At 44.6% G+C, this 6,000-nt stretch overlaps 1 long non-coding RNA gene across 1 annotated transcript in view; it reads left to right on the top strand.

The window, feature by feature from the left end:
• Window positions 1–5,556, top strand: part of LOC135192913 (uncharacterized) — a 40,720-nt gene extending 35,164 nt beyond the window's left edge. Inside the window, exons 2-3 of the long non-coding RNA XR_010309069.1 lie at window positions 3,796–3,865; window positions 5,481–5,556. This is a non-coding gene — a long non-coding RNA (uncharacterized LOC135192913). The remainder of the gene's footprint in view (window positions 1–3,795; window positions 3,866–5,480) is intronic.
• Window positions 5,557–6,000: the final 444 nt, after the last annotated feature.

Consider the following 6,000-nt stretch of genomic DNA (forward strand, 5'->3'; position numbering starts at 1 on the left):
CCACACCTTGAGTACTGTGTTCACTTCTGGGCCCCCCAGTTTAGGAGGGACATTGAGATGCTTGAGCGTGTCCAGAGAAGGGCGACGAGGCTGGGGAGAGGCCTTGAGCACAGCCCTACGAGGAGAGGCTGAGGGAGCTGGGATTGGTTAGCCTGGAGAAGAGGAGGCTCAGGGGTGACCTTATTGCTGTCTAGAACTACCTGAGGGGTGGTTGTGGCCAGGAGGAGGTTGCTCTCTTCTCTCAGGTGGCCAGCACCAGAATGAGAGGACACAGCCTCAGGCTGCGCCAGGGGAAATTTAGGCTGGAGGTGAGGAGAAAGTTCTTCCCTGAGAGAGTCATTGGGCACTGGAATGGGCTGCCCGGGGAGGTGGTGGAGTCGCCATCCCTGAAGCACTTCAAGGCAAGGTTGGATGTGGCACTTGGTGCCATGGTCTAGCCTTGAGCTCTGTGGTAAAGGGTTGGACTTGATGATCTGTGAGGTCTCTTCCAACCCTGATGATACTGTGAGACTGTGATACTGTGTGTTCTAGAGGTAGGCAACAGAGTCTGCGAAACACATAGGGCGACTCACAAAAGAAAGTGGAGCTGACAAATACATAGCAAGCCCTCTGGGTAAGGCTGCTCTGGGGACATGCCTCTTGTGGGCTGTGCTACTGAGGTACACCTCCAGAGACGATTTTCCATGGATGCCTAGCGATGGACCCACAATCAAGCTTTTGAGGGAATTTTCTGTGAAAGAAGTACTTTATGGAGATCATGGTACACAGAACCCTGACTAAATTCCTTTGGAACAGATCTTTTGAAGAGTCTTATTAAGGTTGCTCCAAGATGTTCAATTATCTTGGCAAGCAGATTTATGGGGGGAAAAAACAATGAGGGAAGACTTCTTAATGCTGGTGAATTTACTGACCAAACAAGACAGCTGGAAGACAGTTTGTCCCATACTTCAGTAATTTCAGCCAACAAAACTCTGGGTACAGATATAAAAAATGGCATGAAGCAGATGAAGGAGGAACTTGAAACCTCCTTATCCAAATTGGCAAAGGAGAAGGATACCACTTCTTCACCTTCTGAATGGATGCATGTCTCAGCTATCAGAAACAGAGGTCCACCTCCTAGGTGGCCATTTCATCCTAGGAGGCAAATTACACCTAGACTTCAGCAATTGTGTGAGTCTCTTTGGATAATTCTACATGATCAATTTGGTGAGAATATGAATAAGTGGGATGGTAAATCCACTTCAGTTCTTCTGAAGAGAGTTCAGGAACTGCTGAGTGGCAGAACAATGCCAGAAAGGTAGCTGTCACTACCTCAGTTTCCCAGAACAACTGCAATTATTCCAACAACTGCAACTCTTTCCACCATAACACTAAGCACTGTGTGCATCCTACATGTTGTTCTCAGCATTAGGGTGGCTCTGCCTCCATCCTGGAGGAGGAGAGGGGTGACAGAGAAAACAGAATCTACTGGAATGTATTCCTTAGATGGCCTGGCACTTCAAAAGTTCAGAAGTACAGGGCTTTGTTTGACACAGGTGCTCTGTGTATTCTATTGCCATCAAATTGTAAAGCATCAGAGTCTGTTTCAGGAATCACTGGTGGAACTCAAAAGTTGACATTCTGTTTAAGGCAGGTTTTGCCATACAGAGAGACAAAGTAAAAGGATCTGCCAGAAAAATCCAGTTTCTGTGAGTGTGATGGCAAGATGGCCACTGTCACATTGCACAGGACGTGATAAACAATGTCTCTACCATGGCAACTCCCATGAATATGAAGGACACTCTACCTTTCTTGGGTGCAGTGAGATTTTGGAAACTACATATTCCTGGATTTAGTCAGACTGTTAAACCTTCATATGGTGTGGCTTGCAAAGGAAACAACTTTGAGTGGGATCCTGAGCATTGAGTAGCCTGTGATTGGATAGAACAGGAAATTGTCTATGCTAAGGGGTTTAGGACCTGTCTGAACTGGTCCAGACATTAAAAACATTCTGTATATGACTGCAAGTGAGAGTAGTGCAACTTGGAGCCTATGGCAGAGAGCTCCAAATGAAACATGTGGATGACTACTTGGTTGCTAGAATTGTGGCTACAGAAGTTCAGAGGCAAATGACACTACAAGACAGAAAGAAATACTAGCAGCTAGTGAAGGAGTAAAAGCAGCCTCTGAAGTAATTGGAAATGAGTCACAACTTCTTTTAACTCCTAGATTAACAGGTCTGAATTGGATGTTTAAAGGTAAAGGTTCATCACCACATCATGCTACAGTTACAACCTAGTTTAAGTGGATGGCTTTGATAACCCAACAAGTACGAATGGGTAATCTTGGTTGACCTGGTCTAGTGGAAGTGAACACCAATTGTTCAGAAGGCACAGACTGTACAAAACCTCCAGAGGAGAAAGTAACTCGTGCTGAAGAAGCTCCCCCCTATGGTGAGCTTTCTGTTGAGAAAAAGAATTATGCCTTGTTCACAGTTGGTTCTTGTCGGAAATAAGCAAAGATGGAAGCCTACAGTCTGAAGTTCTACAAGAAGAGTTACAGAAGGAAGAGATGAAGGTGAATCCAGTCAATTCACTGTGGTAAAAGCTCTTGTCCAACTTGCTCTTGACATAGTTGAATGCCTATCCTTTATCTCCACACCAGTTCTTGGATGGGGGGGGGGGTTGGCTAAAAGCCCAGAAAAAGCATGGTTGGCAGAGGAAGGGAAAGCCTATTTGGTGTGCTGTCTGTGGCAAGACATTGATGCATGACTAGAGAGAATTCCAGTGAAAGTGAACACATAGACATACACATACCAAAGAGCAAAGCTACTGAGGAACACTGCCACGATCATCAGGCAGATCTAGCTGCTATGATTTCTCAAGTCAATACAAACTGTGATCTTGACCTTGGCTGGAAACACCAAAGTGAACTGTTCTTAGCTTGGTAGGCTCATGATTCATCTGGACATCAAGGCAGAGATGCATCCTATTGGTGGGCATGACAGATCAATTGTCATATCCATGGATGCTATCATGCAAGTCACACATGACTGTGACATTTATGCTGCTTTTAAGCAGGCTAAGCGAATCAAGCCCTTATGGTATGGTGAGAGATGGTCAAAGTACAAGTATGGTGAAGCCTGGCAGATTGATTACATCACTTTACCTCGATCTCATTCTGGCAAGCAGTATGTGCTAACGATGGTAGAGGCCAGCACTGGATGGCTGGAAACCTATCCAGTTCCACATGCTACTGCACGTAACACCATTGTTGGTTTGGAGAGACAAATCATGTGGAGACATGGAACTCCAGAGAGAATCAAGTCAGACAATGGCACTCATTTCAAGAACAATCTAGTATTGAATGGATCTATCACATACCCTACTGTGCTCCAGCTTCAGGGAAGATTGAACGCTACAACAGTTTGCTGAAAACCACCCTAAAAGCCATGGGGGGTGGAACTCTGAAAAACTGGGACAAACATTTAGCACAAGCTACCTGGTTGGTAAACAGTAGAGGTTCAGTAAACAGAGCAGGACCTGCACAATTTGATTTGTTACAAACAGTAGATGGTGATAAAGTTCCTGTTGTACGTGAAAAGAATCTGTTAGGGAAAACTGTTAGGGTATTTTATTGCTTGGGTGAAGAGAAACCTGCCCAAGGGTAGGTTTCTGCTGAAGGGCTTGGTCATACATAATGGATAATGCAAGAGAATGGTGAAGTTCAGTGTGTACCACAGAGAAATACAACTTTATCTGAGAGAGTCTAAATTCAGAGTGTGTAATACAAGCTGTTAGGACTTCTGTGTTTCAGGTACAACATGGCATGCAAAGTAAGATTCCATGAGGATCTACAATACGTGAGTGTGAACCCCAAGTCACCTGTAAGTCCTCGTTATCAGTTCTTCGTTTATCAGAAATAATCTAACTCTTTTCAGTTTGCCTGTTCATGGGGTAAAAAAATAGAGCTTGCAGTAGTAAATATGGAAACTACAGCTATAGTTCATCAGTCCTTTTGTCTGTGATAATCTTCACTATTCAGGATAGAAGCTCCACATATCTCTCATTTTACCTGGGAGTGTGATACTTCTTTCTGTAAACCATTTCTACAGATAAACTCACCAAAATTAGTCAACAGGCATACCTGGAATGAGTTCCTAGTACAGGTACTGGTCATTTATAGCTTGCATAACTACATTTAGCTGAAAGTTCCTTTCTTCTCAGACGTTATGTCACAAACCATTGGGCTATATTCTCTCTGTCTAATGCCCTTTTTGTCATAGAATCACAGAAATCAGTCAGGGTTGGAAGGGTCCACAAGGATCATCTAGTTCCAAGCCCCTGACATGGGCAGAGTCACCCTACCCTACAGCATGCTGGTCACAGCCTCACCCAGCCTGGACTTAAACACCTCAACCACCTCCCTGGGCAACCCATTCCAGCCTCTCACCACTCTCATGCTCAACAACTTGTTTCTTATGTCCAGGCTGAATCTCTCCACCTCCAGCTTTGCTCCATTCCCCCTAGTCCTGTCACTCCCTCAGAGCCTAAAAAGTCCTTCCCCAGCTGTTTTTTTGGGCCCACTTCAGACGCTGGAAGGCCACAAGAAGGTCACCTGGGAGCCTCCTCTTCTCCAGACTGAACAGCCCCAACTCTTTCTTGTCTTTGGTATATGACTTCCCTGAGCTTTAGTCAGAAGCCCATGCAGAGCTAGAGCACAGACTTTTAACTGCAGTCTTCTGTTTTCTTGTGTAGTCCTCTAAGATGAATATGCATGTGACTGAAAGAGCTGGGGCTGTTTAGCTTGAAATAGAGGAGACTGAGGGGAGACCTCATCACTCTCCACAGCTATTTGAAAGGATGTTGTGGTCTATTCTCACAAGTAAATAGTGGTAGAAAAAGAGGGAGTGGGATCAAGCTGCACCAGGGCAGGTTTAGACTGGACATTAGGACATTTTTTTTTTTTCCCAGCAAAAGTGGTCAGGCATTGGAATAGGCTGCCCAAGGAGGTGCTTCCATCATCAACCCTGGGTGTGTTTAAAAGTCATTTGGATGTGGTGCTTGGGGATATGGTTTAGAGGTGAATCTTGTGAAGTTGGACCTGGTGATCCCAAGGGTCTTTTCCAACCTGTACATTTCTGTGATTCCATGAAGATCAAAACTCAGAGGAGAGTGTGCGTGTGGGTAACACACACACACACATGAGCAAGATGAATAGAACACAGGAAGAAAGGCAGAGAAATTCAAAGACAAATCTCTCTGGTACTAAGCTTTGCTTGTCCCACTGGCAGGAAGTCAGGCCTGGCAGTACAAGTGCTGCTTCTCCAGCTGATGTCACTGAAAAATGTGGGGTACCCAGGCTTTCCTCAGCGAGGGCATAAGCTCCCATTGGCCCACAGGCAAAGCACAGCCACTTGCCATGATGTGGACTAGGAAAGAAGGAGCTCTTGCAGGAAGAGAGAAAGCAGACAACATCCTTTGAGCCTCTCTCACCTCCAGATTTGTCCAAGCTCAAGGGATGCACCAGAAGCAGGGGGAGTGCTAACTGCAAGTGATTCTGCTGCTGAGTGGAGGGGAAAGAGAGAAAACATATCTCTGTGAAAACTTGGTATGACTGTTATTATTCTTTTCTCACCTGTCTCTGTCTGCTGATTTCTTTCTTACTTTCTGTCTCATTTGGTGCCTGCTTTCCCCACCTCCCCACCCCTTCCCAATATCTTTATTTTTCTATTTGGAGATTATTAAAATGTAGTCTTTTCTTTCAGACTATAGTGCTCCTTACCCTGTTATGAAATCATATTGAACAGAAAAGCTTTACTTGGAGCACAAACAGGAATTAAACACACCAGTTTTAACAAGAACATAAACATTCTGAAGGTTCTTTTATTGCCAGCATGAGCTTCCTTATTCATGTTAAGATATTGACAGTCTATTTTCAATGTAGGATACATAAAAGGCAACTTCTATATGTGAAATATCTTTCAGCATTGCAGACGGAATCATAGAATCAAGCAGGTTG

Source organism: Pogoniulus pusillus, chromosome Z (genome assembly GCF_015220805.1).
Source record: "Pogoniulus pusillus isolate bPogPus1 chromosome Z, bPogPus1.pri, whole genome shotgun sequence".
NCBI classification, from domain to species: domain Eukaryota; kingdom Metazoa; phylum Chordata; class Aves; order Piciformes; family Lybiidae; genus Pogoniulus; species Pogoniulus pusillus.